General features: G+C 37.3%; 2 non-coding genes across 2 annotated transcripts; both read left to right on the top strand.

Moving 5' to 3' along the window:
• The first annotated feature begins 3,519 nt into the window (after positions 1–3,519).
• LOC141705578 (small nucleolar RNA R71) lies at positions 3,520–3,626 on the top strand. The gene has a single exon (XR_012568403.1). It is a non-coding gene; the product is annotated as a small nucleolar RNA R71 (small nucleolar RNA).
• Positions 3,627–7,575: 3,949 nt separating this feature from the next.
• Positions 7,576–7,681, top strand: LOC141705579 (small nucleolar RNA R71). The gene has a single exon (XR_012568404.1). It is a non-coding gene; the product is annotated as a small nucleolar RNA R71 (small nucleolar RNA).
• The last annotated feature ends 9,674 nt before the right edge of the window (positions 7,682–17,355 follow it).

Raw genomic sequence — 17,355 nt, 5'->3', positions numbered from 1 at the left:
CTTTTGAGCTGTGGTCAAATTAAGAGGCATTATATTGCTGACAAGATAATTCATAATATCTGCGAACCATGGCTCTTCCTCCTGTACTGCGAACAACTGCTCATCCAGAAAAGATTCGTTGATCAATGTCTTATCATGTGAAGTAGACTCGGGATTCTCCAATCTAGAGAGATGGTCAGCTACTTGATTCTCAGTACCTTTTCGATCCTTGATCTCTAACTCAAATTCCTGTAGTAAGAGCACCCAACGAATGAGTCTCGGCTTCAAATCCTTCTTGGAAACCAAATAACGAATGGCCACATGATCAGTGAATACTGTCACTTTTGTCCTAAGCAGATAAGATCGAAATTTCTCGAAACCAAAGATTATAGCCAAGAGCTCCTTTTCAATAGTGGTGTAGTTCATTTGGGCCCCATTTAAGGTCTTGCTAGCATAGTAGACCACATGAAAGAGATTATTCTTGCACTGCCCAAGAACTGCGCCTACCGCATAATCACTCGCATCACACATCATCTCAAAAGGCTCTGTCCAATCCGGTGCTGTAATAACTGGTGCAGTGATTAAACTCTTCTTAAGAGTCTCGAATGCCGTCAAACATTCATCATCAAATTTGAAAGGCACATCCTTCTCAAGCAAGTTGCACAGCGGCTTAGATATCTTTGAAAAGTCCTTGATGAAACGCCGATAAAAACCCGCATGACCAAGAAAACTACGGATTTCTTTCACAGAAATAGGTGGTGAAAGATTTTCAATGACTCCCACCTTGGCTTTATCCACCTCAAGACCCTTGCTAGAGACCTTATGCCCAAGAATAATGCCTTCACGCACCATAAAATGACATTTTTCCCAATTGAGCACCAAATTAGTTTCCACACACCTTTTGAGCACGGCACGAAGATTATTCAAACATTCATCATACGAATGTCCCAAGACGGAGAAGTCATCCATGAACACCTCGACATTATTCCCAATCATGTCAGAGAATATAGCCATCATACATCTCTGAAAAGTGGCCGGTTCGCCACATAACCCAAACGAAATTCTGCGAAAAGCAAATGTGCCAAATGGACAAGTGAAGGTAGTCTTTTATTGATCCTCTGGTGCAATACAAATCTGATTATACCCCGAGTAGCCATCCAGAAGACAATAACACTCATGACCAGCCAACCTGTCAAGCATCTGATCAATAAACAGAAGAGGGAAGTGATCCTTCCTCGTGGCCTTGTTCAACTTTCAGTAGTCCATGCATACTCTCCATCCTGTGACTGTTCGAATGGGGATGAGCTCGTTTTTCTCATTTGCTACCACAGTAATACCCCCTTTCTTAGGCACACATTGCACGGGGCTCACCCAAGAACTGTCAGAAATAGGATAAATGATTCCTGCATCCATCCACTTCAGAATTTCTTTCTTCACCACCTCTTTCATGATAGGATTAAGTCTGTGCTGTTGCTCAACAGTTGGCTTATTACCCTCTTCTAGCAGAATCTTATGCATGCAATATGAAGGGCTAATCCCCTTGATGTCTGCTATGGTCCATCCAATAGCCGATTTGAATTCTCTCAAAATCCTTAAGAGTTTATCCTCCTCACTACCTGAACGGTCAGATGCAATAATAACAGGTAATGTAGATGTATCACCTAAAAAAGCATACCTCAAGTGTTCAGGCAATGGCTTAAGCTCCAAAGTGGGTGCTTCCTCAATTAATAGTTTGAGCTTTCCTTCAGCATTTTTGAGGTCAGAAGTACCAAGAGCTTCAAACGGCATGTCCAGCTTTCGCCTCCAGGGAGAAGCATTAAGATATTGTAATTGCTCATTGCCATCCTCATCATCACTGTCAAAATCCCCCACTAAGGCCTTTTCTAATGAATCAGACATTAGCATATGATCGAGTTCCGAAGTAACCGCAGAATCAATCAAATCCACCTTTAAGCACTCTTCATCTTCTGTAGGGAATTTCATTGCTTTGAATACATTGAATGTCACATCCTGATCCTGCACCCGCATTGTAAGTTCACCTTTCTGCACATCTATCAAGGTACAACCAGTAGCCAAGAAAGGTCTTCCCAAGATTATGGGAATCTTCTTATCTTCCTCGAAATCCAGAATAATAAAGTCTGCAGGAAAGAAGAGCTTATCCACCTTGGCTAGCACATCCTCCACTATGCCTCTTGGGTAAGTAATAGAACGATTAGTCAATTGTAGAGACATGTAGGTGGGCTTTGGATCAGGCAAATCCAACTTTTTAAAGATCGACAACGACATCAGATTTATGCTTGCTCCCAAATCGCAAAGGCACTTGTCGAAAGACAACTTGCCAATGGTGCAAGGAATGGTGAAGCTACCTGGATCTTTAAGCTTTGGAGGTAACTTTTGTTGCAGCACAACACTGCATTCTTCCGTTAGAGCAACGGTCTTAAGGTCATCCAGTTTCACCTTCCTTGAAAGAATACTCTTCATAAACTTCGCATAACTAGGCATTTGCTCCAGAGCCTCAGCGAAAGGTATATTGATGTGAAGTTTCTTGAACACCTCCAGAAACTTACTGAACTGCTTATCCAGCTTTTGTTGTTGCAATCTCTTAGGGAAAGGTGGAGGAGGATAGAGCTGTTTCTCCCCTGTATTACCTTCAGGCAGAGTGTGTTCAACAGTAGTCTTCCTTGGTTCCGCCACTTTCTCCTTTTGCTTAGCTTCTTCATCTCCAACTTCAGCTTCTCCTTCTTTTTCCTTTTCAGCATCAGCAACTTTCCCAGACCTTAAGGTAATAGCCTTGACTTGCTCTTTGACTTCCTTCCTGCCTGGCACTTCCATGTCACTGGGAAGTGTGCCAGGTTGACGATTGAGCACTGCATTGGCTATTTGACTGATTTGATTTTCCAAGGTCTTGATCGACACCGCCTGACTCTTGCACAACAGCTTAAGTTCCTCAAAATCAGCACTAGTGGGTGCAGCTGCACCTCCCTGTTGAGGATATGATTTCCTTTGAGCATACTGCTATGGTTGCTGGAATCCAGGTGGATTGAACTGTTTACTCACACCTTACTGATATGGTGGCTGAATAGCATTCTGATTATTACCCCAACTGAAATTTGGATGATTTTTGTTGTTAGGATGATAGGTCGCTGGCACAGACTGCTGTTGTCGCTGATAATTGTTCACATACTGAACATATTCATTAACAAGAGAACACTGATCCGTAGCATGAGAACCTACACAAAGCTCACTGACCATAGCTATTTGATTGACTCCATAGGTAGCTAGAGAATCGACCTTCATAGACAGCGCTTGGAGCTGCGCTGCAATAGCGGTGGCTGCATCAACTTCCAGAATACCTGCTACCTTCCCAGGCATCATTTTTGAGTTGGGTTTTGATGCTCATTTGCAGCCATAGTCTCAATAAGATTATAAGCCTCAGTATAGCTTTTGGCCCACAAGGCGCCTCCTGTTGCTGCATCGAGCATGGGCCGAGATTGGGCCCCTAAACCATTATAGAAACCAGTGATCACCATCCAATCGGGCATTCCATGATGTGGACACTTTCTCAACATTTCCTTTTAGCGCTCCCAAGCTTCGCACATAGATTTTGTAGGTTGCTGCGCAAACTGAGTAAGAGCACTCCTCATAGCAGCAGTCTTTGCCATAGGATAAAACTTCACCAGAAACTTTTGCGCAAGATCTTGCCAAGTAGTGATGGACCCAGCTGGTTCAGAATGTAACCAGTCCTTAGCTTTATCCCTCAGTGAGAATGGGAAAAGCCTCAGCTTGATCGCCTCATCAATCACACCATTATATTTGAAAATACTGCAGATCTCGACAAAATTCCTTATGTGCATGTTGGGGTCTTCAGTCGCAGCTCCTCCGAAAGAAACAGAGTTCTGCACCATCTGAATAGTGCCCGACTTGATTTCAAAGGTGTTAGCTTGGATGGCCGGATGAAGATTGCTTGACTGAATGTCATCAATTTTAGGCCGAGAAAAGTCCATAAGAGCTGGATCTACCTGAACAATATGATCACCCATGATTACTGGCTCCTTCTGCTCACTTCCTGAATCCGAATCTTCAAAATCTATCTTCTCCGGAATATCAAGAACTTCATCTGTCTCCTCAGCTGTATCTAAAGTCCTCTTGCGAGTACGAGAACGAGTTTGCATAAACGCTCACTAAAGTACCTGAAACGCAATCGAAAACAATAAGTAACATATCTTAATCACTGAGTCCTAACGACCAATGATGGTAAGTACATAAACTAAACAAATACGTCGAGTCCCCGGCAGCGGCGCCAAAAACTTGTTAGGGCGAAAACACGCGCTAATATTCACGCAAGTATACGCATTCACAAGTAATATAGAATACTTTCTAGTTCGTTCTCACAGAGACTCAGACTAATTATGTTCAATTAAACTCACTCACCAATGTATGATTATTTCTCAATGTTAAGACAATAACACTTAGATTTAAGTAACTAATTATTAACTACAATTAACTACTAAAATTAACCACTTAATTAACACTTCGAATTAACAATATTAAAACACTCATGAGATACAACTTCATTACTACTTCCTTCAATAGTCATTGTTATTACCCTTAGCATGCAACAATGATGATATTAATCGAATAACACGAAACTGATAAAAGCCAACTTTCATTGTACTAATACCATTCTACCAAACATCCATAATTAAGATAGAAGTTGAATAGGCATCAATTATGTTGAGTCCCTATATGTCTACAGAAATTGACAACATAATGATTTAAGAACAAGTTATTCCTTTTGATTACACAGGGCGAATAAAATAGTTAGAGTTACCCATTAATCATGCAGACTCGTACAAGAACCTATGCTAGCATGGCAAGTTCTAAATCCCGAGATCCACCGTCGCTTCACAAGAGATTAACACCCTATCTTATATGTTCGTGACGCACATAAGACGAATACGCACAACCAATACTAGATATCATACAATCATCACACACAAAGGTATTAAACAAATAACTAAAGAATTCCATAGTAAATCCGTTACGACCCCATGATCACGATTAGCCCATGTTAGCACTTATCGTCATCATGGGTTCATATAAAAACATGATAAACAAACACAAAAGAATAATAACTAAACTAATTATATTAAACCAGAGTACGTCACAAGAGTAATAGATTCAAAGCAAAGAAAACTAGCATCCAACGTTACAATGAAATAAAGAATCACAAGAAAATATGCTTCCTCTTCGTTGAGGTGTGCTAAAACGGTCTTCTTCCTTATCTCCTTCGCTCCTCGATTAATACAACGATCCAACACACGTGAAACGTCTCTGAAATCTACTTATATAGGAGTCCCATAAAACTCAGATTACTCAGAAGTTGGAAGCCAAACGAAAATAGGAGTCTAAAATAATAAATCTGATTTTCCGTCCCTGCACGGCCACTCAGCATAACTGAGCGGGCGCTCAGCTTCCTGCGCGGCCGCTCAGCAAGCTGAGCGGACGCTCAGACCCCTACTGGAAAATGGTCTATTTTTGCTCCGTTTCTTCGCTGTAATCTGCTCCTCTCTTCGCTCTTGCAACGCTAGACACATGCCAAGGCTTATTTTTGATGAATTCTCCCCCGAAATGCAACTAATACCCTGAAATGCACAAACACTAGAAAAACGCATCAAATATACAAAATTATTGATTTTAAGACACCAATTTAAGCTATTATAAGACGTTCTAAGTGGTATAAAATGCCACTTATCAACCACAGGTAATCAGAATAAGCTGGATTAGTTTTCAGTTGTTTATAGTTCGACTTATTTATAAGTTTGACTTATGTAAGGTAAGAAACAAGAAACGTATATTTGGTCGGCGGACTAGCCTTACTTAAGGGTTACTCCTCGGTAAGATTAATTACTTTTGGGTTGTAATAAATATCACTTGATGGTTGACAATTACTCTAGTTATGATGGTTCGTTTCCAAGACAATAACCTGTAAGTGTGTATGTGTGATAAGTGTGGGGTCGTGAAGCGTGAGTATTTATATATTGTAGTGTGACTTGTGTGGTTATAAGAGTTTAGATGGTGTGGCTTCCGAGACTCCTGACCCCGGGTTTTGGGGCGCCACACTCATCTACCTCTCCTTTTGCCAGGAAGGATCCTGCCTCTCTTATTTTCTATTTTTTCTCTTAATCTATTCTCTCATCCTCACATGAAAGGATCATATGCTGCTTGACCTATAGAACTAAGAGGTGGCTGAGAAGAGTTGTCTGTGATCATATTATTAGGTGTGATCCATATAGGTCTAATCATACTCATTTCATCAGAAAAATGGGTATACATTTCATACCTTGTGAGATTCTGAAGAAGTAGCTGATTAATTTAACATTAGTATGCAGCTGCATCTTTTATCAGTTTCAACTGTTCCCACAATGTCCTCAGTGATTGTGCCTTCTTCACCATTTTGAAGTAATGGTTCTTGTGTGGCTGGAGATTCAAGAATTGCAGTATGGCTTTGACATCCAGGTTCTTGTGTACTCTACTCCACTGTCTGAATTCTGAGCTTCTGTTAACACATGTTTTTCAAGAGATTCTTCCTTGTCTGCTATACTATGTAAAGTATAGGTTCTTGTGGAACATGGATCAGGAGATGATAGTGTTGCTATGCCCCCATTAAGGCATAGGTTCTTGTGTGCATAATCTAGGAAGTAAGAGTCTTTTGATAGTCTCATCTATATGTCCAAGAGTAATTACCTTTACTCTCTTTTAACTTTGCTGTTGTAGGAACCTTTGACAGCTTCCCTTAACAAATCTTCCTTAAGGTTGACATAACAAGGTTGATGAGCTATTGTGAAGACCATTATCAGATGAAGTTCTGGTCATTTCTTTGGAGATTACTCAGAATAGCTTGTAGCAGTTCTGATTTAGTAAGCATAAGTATCCTCTTCATGAATTCTGAAAGTTTTAAATAAGCATGAGGATCTTGGCTTATTACATCCTTCTTTTCTCAAATAACAAAACAAATGAAGAACATTTTGTGAGGTTTATGTCCTTTTGTAAAACAGGTTCCTTTTGAGAGTTGTTAGGGCGAAATCATTCATTAATATTCACGCAAGTATACGCGTTCGCAAGTAATATAGAATACTTTCTAGTTCGTTCCCTCAGCTGAAATTTGGATGATTTCTGTTGTTAGGATGATAGGTCGCTGACACAGGCTGCTGTTGTCGCTGATAATTATTCACATATTGAACATATTCGTTGACAAGAGAACACTGATCCGTAGCATGAGAACCTGCACAAAGCTCACAAACTATAGCTATTTGATTAACTCCATACGTAGCCAGAGAATCAACCTTCATTGATAGCGCTTGGAGCTGGGCTGCAATAGCGGTGGCTGCATCAACTTCCAGAATACCTGCGACCTTTCCTGACGTCATCCTCTGAGTTGGGTTTTGATGCTCATTTGCAGCCATCGTCTCGATAAGATTATACGCCTCAGTATAGCTTTTAGCCCATAAGGCGCCTCCAGCTGCTGCATCGAGCATGGGCCGAGATTGGGCCCCCAAACCATTATAAAAACCAGTGATTACCATCCAATCCGGCATTCCATGATGTGGACATTTTCTCAACATTTCCTTTAGCGTTCCCAAGCCTCGCACATAGATTCTGTAGGTTGCTGCGTAAACTGAGTAAGAGCACTCCTCATAGCAGCAGTCTTTGCCATTGGATAAAACTTCACCAGAAACTTTTGCGCAAGATCTTGCCACGTAGTGATGGACCCAGCTGGTTCAGAATGTAACCAGTCTTTAGCCTTATCCCTCAGTGAGAATGGGAAGAGCCTCAACTTGATAGCCTCATCAGTCACGCCATTATACTTAAAAGTGCTGCAGATCTCGACAAAATTCCTTATGTGCATGTTGGGGTCTTCAGTTACCGCTCCTCCAAAAGAAACAGAATTCTGCACCATCTGAATAGTGCCCGGCTTGATTTCAAAGGTGTTAGCTTGAATAGCCGGATGAAGGATGCTTGACTGAATGTCATCAATTTTAGGCCGAGAAAAATCCATAAGAGCTGGATCAGCTTGAACAATACGATCTTCCATGTTTATTGGTTCTTTCTGCTCAGTTCCTGAATCCGAATCCTCAAAATCTAACTTCTCCGGTGTATCAAGAACTTCGTCTTTCTCCTCAGCTGTATCTAAGGTCCTCTTGCGAGCACGAGAACGAGTTTGCATAAACGCTTGCTAAAGTACCTGAAACACAACCGAAAAGAGTAATTAACTACTACGTCCTAATCACTGAGTCCTAATGACCAATGATGGTAAGTACATAAACTAAACAAATACGCCGAGTCCCCGGCAGCGGCGCCAAAAACTTGTTAGGGCGAAATAACGCACTAATATTCACGCAAGTATACGCGTTCGCAAGTAATATAGAATACTTTCTAGTTCGTTCCCTCAGAGACTCAAACTAATTTATTGTCTAATTTAACTCACTCACCAATGTATGACTACTTCTCAATGTTAAGATAATAACACTTAAAATTATTGATTAAATATTAACTATAATTAACTACTTAATTAACCACTTAACTAACACTTTAATTTATCAATAATAAAACACTCATGAGATCACAACTTCATTATTACTTCCTTCTATAGCCATAGTTATTACCTTTAGCATGTGACAGTGATGACATTAATCGAATAACACGAAACTGATAAAAGCCAACTTTCATTGTACTAATACCATTCTACCAAACATCCATAATTAAGATAGAAGTTGAATAGTCATCAATTATGTTGAGTTCCTATATGTCTACAGAAATTGACAACACAACGATTTAAGCACAAGTTATCCCTTTTGATTACATAGGGCAAATAAAACTGTTAGAGTTACCCACTAATCATGCACAACGTACATGAACCTATGCTAGCATGGCAAGTTCTAAATCTCAAGATCCACCGTCGCTTCACAAGAGATTAACACCCTATCTTATATGTTCGCGACGCACATAAGACGAATACGCACAACCAATACTAGATATCATGCAATCATCACATACTAAAGTATTAAACAATTAACTAAAGAATTCCATAATAAATCCGTTGCAACCCCATGATCACGATTAGCCCATAATAGAACTTATCGCCATCATGGGTTCATATGAAATCATGATAAACAAACACAAGAAAATAATAACTAAACTGATTATATTAAAACAGAGTACGTCACAAGAGTAAATAAGTCAAAGCAAGAAAACTAGCATCCAACGTTACAACGAAACAAGAATCACAAGAATATATGCTTCCTCTTCGTTGCTGTGTGCTAAATCGGTCTTCTTCCTTATCTCCTTCGCTTCTTGCAAAACACAATCTAAAACATAATCTCCTCTTAATACTCTGTGAAAAACGTCTCAAATCTACCTATATAATAGTCCCATAAAACTCAGATTACATAGAAGTTGGAAGCCAAACAGAAGTAGAAGTCTAAAATAATATATCTTTTTCCCCGACCCTGCGCGGCCGCTCAGCATTTCTGCGCGGGCGCGCAAGGCTGCTGCACAGCCGCTCAGCATTGCTGCGCGGGCGCGCAGGACCCTTCTGGAAAAATTCCATGTTTGCTCCGTTTCTTCGCCGTAATCTGCCCGTTCTTTTCCTCTCGCAAAGGTGAACACATGCCAAGGCTTATTCTTGATGATTCCTCCCCCAAAATGCAACTAATACCCTGAAATGCATAAACACTAGAAAAACGCATCAAATACAGAAAATACTTGATTTCAAGACACCAATTTAAGCCATTTTAAGACGTTCTAAGTGGTATAAAATGCCACTTATCAAGAGTTACCTGAGTGGGATTGTGTTTGAGTTTGTGTTTGTGTTGTTGTGCCTGGGTGAACTGTAGTTTGGTTGTGAAAGAGGTATTAACTGCAATTTAGCACAAATGCCTGTTGAGTGATCCATAGATCTCAGAAATCTTGTATTTAACAAGTTTCTTACAATTATTTTAGGCAAATTCAGAGAATTTTGCAAAAAATTGATTTTCAAAGATGTTGACATACAAAAGTTAAGAGATTTAAAACATAAATCAAAAGTGATTTTGTGTAATATTCTACTTTACTTATCCATTGATATGTGTGATACATCAGATGAAATCAAATGTGTTATCTCTGCTTCGAGTGATTTATCTGAGTTCCCCGTTGTTGTCTTGAAGAAATTGTGTTTGCCATGTACTTCATTGAACATATGCAACTTTATGATGTTTTTAATTGCATACAGTATTATAGAAAATATGATACTCAGATGAATTGTAAACACATAGCAGACAAGACACAAACAACTTTAAAATAGAGAAGGTGAAATAATTTCATTAATATTGAAACAGAGTATAGGAAGATTTAGATTCTAACAATTTAAACCCTAATCCTAACTACTCTAGTCTCTACCTCTTCTCAGTTTCAATCCTCCTTGCCCTGCGTTGGTACGCTCTGGACATGGAGTGCGCAAGAGAAATGATTCTCTCTTGCAGCTCCAGAGCAGCAAGGCGTTCCTGCTCAACCACAAAAGCAAGTCTCTCTTGCTCCAGAGAGACTTCTCCCTCGAAAAATAGAAAGTTTATCTGATCATCTCAAGAGAGTTCTTCAAAAACTTCAAGGGGAACATCAAAAGGGTTGCAAATGATCCCTTTGATGCGGACTCGAAGCCCAAAAGGGTCATAATTGACCTTATTATCAGCCAAATGAAGGGTTGGAAGATAAACACCATTGTTGAGCGTGTAGAATACAGGAGCGATCATGGATAGATTTGAACAAGATGAAGGTTTGGAGTTAGGATGTTTGTTGAGAAAAAGAAATAGTGATGAATAATGAAGAGAGAAGGATTTGAATTTTATAGAGGGAGAAAAGAAGCCAAAGAGACACTTGAGTTGCCCGGTGAATAAGTGTTTTAACCACACACACTACATGAATCTAGGCAGTTAAAAAGTAACTTAACTTTCTAACTTAACTATTCCCCATGCAAGTACTCAAAAAAACTTACATAAAAGGTTTAACTATTCTCCATGCAAGTACTCAAGAACACTAATTAAATTAAATACTCCGTACTGAGAAATATTTATTTTAAATAAATTCAAAAACCATAATAAGCACTCAGTCAAATAAAGTCAACTATTATCAGTATTCTAAAAACATCACATATAATATACTAGTCTATGTACATTAGACTCACACATTCCACATTTGATCAAAAAAAATGCACATAAGCAAGTAAATGTGTCAATAAGTTTGAGTAATTATAGACAAAGTATGTAAAAGTATTTCGCTGAACATAATTAATGAATTAAATTATTCCAGCTTTTCATACTTTTTGCTTCTTTTTATCTGTTATTTATTAACTTAATATATTTAGGATATGAATTAATAAATATACAGTTTATTTAGAGTTTTTAAAAAATTCCAAGTTAAAATATGTATCGAGAAGTCTGGGTATTTATAGAAAAAGTAAATGACTTGTCGAGAACTCAAAAATAGACGTGTGGAGTTTGTCTATCGAGAAGTCATTTTAAGAAATGAAGTATATTTCGAGAAGTCATTTTAAATTACTCTTTTAGAGAACTCAAAATTGACTTATCGAGATGTCAAATAAATACCCAGTTTATCCAAAAAGTGGACTGAATTAATTCTAACTTTTATTTGAATAAATTCAAAAATAAAAATTAGAATAAATTTTCCAAGGGTATTTTACCAAAATAATTTATTGATTTAAATTATCTCAGTTCTGAGTTATTGATAAGTCAACAATTGTACTTATAGAGAACTCTGTGAACTATCAGTACTAGAGAACTCTTCAAGGACTTATCGATAGGTCATTGTTAAGCCTATCGAGGAGTCACTCGAGAAGTCAGTAAATTGACTTATCGAGGACTCACTCGAGAAGTACTAAAATGACTTGTCGAGAAGTCAATTTTGACTTATCGAGAACTCAGTTCTCTATATACTTTTGGTTTCTGAAATTCTGTCTTCTGTTAATTTTACATATTAAGGATGTAAATTAACAACTGAGTAGTTTACTTAGAATTTGAAAAATTTCAAGTTAAATTTGAATTTGAAAAAACAAATATGCAGAGATTTTTGAAATATTTATAATTCATATTTCAGTTAATTTCCAATTAAATCAAATTAATTTTTATTTACTGGAGATTAATCTGCTGCAAAATATTAGCTAAATTCTTGCCTTAGGATAAAGAATTAAGCATTCCAATTTCACCTACAAGTCTAGTAAAAGTTGCTTCATCCAAAGGTTTAGTAAAAATGTCAGCCACTTGTTTTTCTGTTGGTATAAAAATTAGCTCAATGGTACCATTAGTAGCATCTTCTCTAATAAAATGATACCTTACATAAATGTGCTTTGTCCCAGAATGATTAACTGGATTAGCTACTATATATATAGCACTAGTATTGTCACACATAATAGGAATTTTGTGTAACACTAGGACATAATCCATTAGCTGATTTCAAATCCAAAGCACTTGAGCACAACAACATCCTGTAGCTATGTATTCGCTATAGAAATTGATACAGATAGCTATTTCTTGCTATACTAGGATACAAGTCTTTGTCCAAGAAATTGACAGCTTCCACTGGTACTCTTTCTGTCAACCCTGCATCCAGCAAAATCTGCATCTGTGTAAGCAACAGCTTCAAAACCAGTTCACTTAGGATACTATAATCCCAAATTTGGAGTTCCCTTCAAGTATATGAAAATCCTCTTTACAGCCATCAAATGTGATTCATTTGGATTGGCTTGAAATCTTACACATAAATATGTTGCAAACATAATGTCTGGTCTACTTGCTGTTAAGTAAAGCAATGATCCAATCATCCCTCTATAACTTGAGATATCTACACTTTTGCCCTTTTTATCTTCATCCAACTTTGTTGTAGCAGACATAGGTGTAGATGCAGGTGAACAATCAACCATACCAAACTTCTTCAATAGATCCTTGACATACTTAGTTTGGCTGATGAAGATACCATCACTTCTTTGACTAACTTGAAGTCCAAGAAAGTAACTTAGTTCCCCCATCATACTCATTTCATATATTCACTTTGCATAAGCTTGGAGAATCTTTTGTAAAGCTTTTCATTAGTAGAGCCAAAGATGATATCATCCACATAAATCTGAACTAGGATCATATCATCACCATATTTCTTAAGAAGAGAGTCTTGTCTATGGTACCTCTAGTAAAACCATGCTTCAGTAGGAAATATGACAGTGTGTGTAACACCCACAAATCCGGGGTCGGGGATCCGGGTTGTCACGAGTTCCATTTCCCTTAATAACACCCAATCTTAATAAACAATCAACTACTCTAGACTGTGACCCCATAATAAACACACACACCACAAGTTATAGTCTCAGAGATGAATATCCAAAAATAACACGAGTCATTTTATTCCAATATTATATGCCATTACACCTTAAAAGGGTTTCTGAATAAATTTACATTTCTTTTCCATTATTACAATTCATATAGATACATAAGTCTGGTACATTAGAAGTTGAAAGTCTAGCCTATTGGTAATTTCTACCACAGCTACAGTGACATCAACGCTTCCAGAAAACTGCGGAACGTTTCCTAACCGCTTGCGAATTGGAAGCTTGGTCCTGTTCATCTTTTCTATCTGTTGTTGTGTGATGAAAGAAGAAAGCAAGGGTGAGCAACAAGCCCACCAAAATAATATGTATAATGATTAACAATATATGAGTATTCTCATAGTACTCATGAAAGTCTTGGTCAAAAAGAAATGAACCAAGTTTGTTATCTTAACGCGACCAAGTCGTAAAATATTCAGTATATATATACATAAATACTTTTCACAATCTTTGAAATCCTCTGACATGTATAATATAAACAGAGTTCCAGTTTACAACTGGATAAAAATATCGTTGCAAGGTGATCTCGTATATCTAACCTTGTCTCAACATTTTTCTGAAAATCTTTGACATGCACAAGATAATCATTTACTAGATATAAGTTTAAAAGATGAAGTTACAAGATACTCCAATATACTTATATCTTTTCCGAATACTACTTGAACTACCACCGTTCAAGTTATAATTAGTTCATCACATATATGAAGCTACAAGGCATAACTTGTATAGAATCAATCTTTGAAATATCATTCAAAAGAAATAAAGTTACGAGATACTTCATTCAATGGAAACACCATTTTGAAAACTCGACCCTGCCAACACTCAACAATCGCCCAGCCGTAGCCTTTCTATCGAAGTGCTCTGGGTAGTGTTGCAGAAATATCCAACTGGATGATGAACTCATTACGGGAGTTTGTCGTGCCAGGAAGACCACTTACGATGATCAATCACAGTAGTACAACCCCACCATTTTCTACATATAGAGGAGAACCTGTCGGATTTACTTGTCAACCGAACACTGGACTCCTATGGAATGTACCATCTTGCGGAACTTCCAGGCCATTTGGGCCAATAAATAAGGCTGGGCCGGCGCCACTCGACCACTTACGCCACTCCTAGTTCAGATGAAATCCATGACTCTGAAACGTAAAGCTCGTCCCCACTTTCCCCAAGTAGAAACTTGTTGATACGGCTCCACCAAGAAGTCGTATCTAGTTGGAAAGGAAAACTCACCGATATTTCCCAGACGATGCCTGTTAATGGATTAACTTGTTCCAAGAATTTTACTTCCCGAGTATTGGGTAAGTAATCAAAAACTCTTTTATCAAAATAGCAACCTTGTTGCGAATATAAAACACACCACAGAGCCGGATCCCTCAGGTTTTGAGCGAATATTTAAATCCCCTTTGAAAGGAAGATCTTAAATATATTAAAAATGAGTTTTGGGATCCGCTCTAACTTTTAAAATCATTTTGAAGACTCGCAAACATTTTTAAGAATGTTTGGAGTAATGCTGATTTAATAAAATAAATCAGTCCCAATATATTAGAAAATATCTGAATATTATTATTTAAATAATATTCTCATAAAGAATAATCTTTACAAAAATAATTGAAGTAGAAGTTGTAAAACTTATACTTGAAATGAATATTAAATAACCAAAGATATACTTATACGAAAGTAATATCTTTATTTGAATAATCAAAAATGAGTTTGATCATCGACACATTATTCCTTAATAAAATAAAGAATAATAATTAGTAATTAATCGGAGTCATAAGTCCTCGAATGAATATTCAAAATAATATTCATTAATAAAATAAACGGGGTCATAAGCCCTCGAATGAATATTCAAAAAAATATTCATTAATAAAATAAACAGAGTCATAAGCCCTCGAATGAATATTCAAAATAATATTCATTAATAAAATAAACGGGGTCATAAGCCCTCGAATGAATATTCAAATAATATTCAATAATAAAATAAACGGGGTCATAAGCCCTCGAATGAATATTCAAAATAATATTCATTAATAAAATAAAGTTATCGAATAAACCTTATTCGATTCATAGTTTTAAAAACTATTCATATATATATAAATATATATATATATATATTATACTCGGGAGCCTCGACTCCCGGTTTTAGAAAAATGTTCACCTTTGGGTCCCCTATACTAAGGGTATATGCAAATTACCGCTTATCTCTAGCATATGTATTATCAACTGAATCAACAGATATATGTCTCAAGAATACGAAACAGGCATGCATATATACCATATCACATGCTACAATATATCGCAAGAATTTGCTAATCAACCATCATGCATCTATCGCAAGATAATGCATATACAAATGTATACATCACAACAACAGTATAACGGGTAGAAAACTTGCCTGAGTGCTCCCGGATAGACTTAAGCTTATAGTAGGTCCGATAACCTATGAACAACAACATAAGTCAGAATTAAACCCCGATCGCTTAAGAAACTAGACTTTAACCATTTAGAGTCCTAACGTTCGCTTTCGCGCTTAACGATTCACTTAAGTCGCTCGAGTACCCTCGGCTCCACCATTTTTAATAAATTTACCATTAAGAATTTTAAAGCAATTCTTTCGCGAGTACCTTACCAACTGCCTAATCCACTTTACATAAATGTTTCATACCCCAATTAGTCATTTAAGGTCCTTAACCAAGGTTTCAAAGTAAGGCGAGGGGTAATGGTTCGTTCGCGAAACGCCGTTACTTAAAACGGTCATTTCTCCTAAACCGTACATCGGATTCAAACGAGCCACATATCAAAACGAAGCTCGTAACATGAACTATCTAAAAATGGCAATGGTCAAAACCTAGCAGTGAGTTCACGGGTCCTAATGTTAAGAATAAAAACAGTCTAAAGTAAATCGGACATTACGACGGCTATGTTTACGCGATTTCCCAAAATTTTACCAAACCAATTCAACACCAAACCATCACCAATCAATCCCAATACAACCATATGACAATATCACTCATCAACCACTTTAAACTATTTAAACCAAGCCCAAATCATACCATGAATCATCAAGAACAACTAGTGCTACTCTTAACTCCCAAAATAAACAAAAACACTTAACAACTAAGATCTCAACATGACAAAACAACTACTACACTTAATCTATCATTCCATCATCATAATTATTTATACCAAACAACTTAATGCTAAGATAATTTAGAGTTATACCTTCCTTGAAGCTTTTAATCAATGAAAGATCCTTGGAATGCCCACGGAAGCCTTGATCTATGCTTAAGCTACCTTGAACTTTCATAAAATCAAGAAAACCAAAGTTATTTCTTGAAGGTTACTATTCACCATCTTCTTCCTTGATTTATTAGAAGACATTGTGAAGGAATTAGAAGCTTAAACTTATAGGATATCCATATCTATGTACAAGGAACCTTAGATAATTACCTCACTAATTAACAAGGCTTGGATCTTGAATTTTGGAATTTTCCTCTTTGAAAAAGAAGAAAAGCCGAGAGCTCTTCTTGAAAATGGAAGTGTTTTGTGTTTTTTGATTTGTTTGCTTGGTTGCTAGCTTTTTTTTGATTAATTACCTTTTTACCCATGAAAAATTGTGGTTATTAATCAACCACACCTCCTTCCCTTATGTCATGCTTATTTCACCTTTCCTATGTCATCTTGTTATACTTGTCTTCCTCTTGTTGGTGTGATGACATCATCATCCACTAACCCCTTGATTAACTCCTAATTACTTGGCTAATGACCGCTGATCTGTTATGCGGTTTGCTTAACTTTCGTTTTCGTTTATCGTTTGAGGGATCATACCCGGGATCTTATTACTTAGGTTTCCTTAACCTTTCTCAATACATTATATTCCTTTTATGATCCTCTCTTATAATCCTTGAATTTAAATCCTTTTTATTCTGTTACCTTATACTCAATTC

The sequence above is a fragment of the Apium graveolens genome, unplaced genomic scaffold, assembly GCF_009905375.1.
Source record: "Apium graveolens cultivar Ventura unplaced genomic scaffold, ASM990537v1 ctg906, whole genome shotgun sequence".
Taxonomy (NCBI): domain Eukaryota; kingdom Viridiplantae; phylum Streptophyta; class Magnoliopsida; order Apiales; family Apiaceae; genus Apium; species Apium graveolens.
The sequence above is the reverse complement of the archived record's forward strand: the minus strand, read 5'-3'. Positions and strand labels throughout refer to the sequence as shown.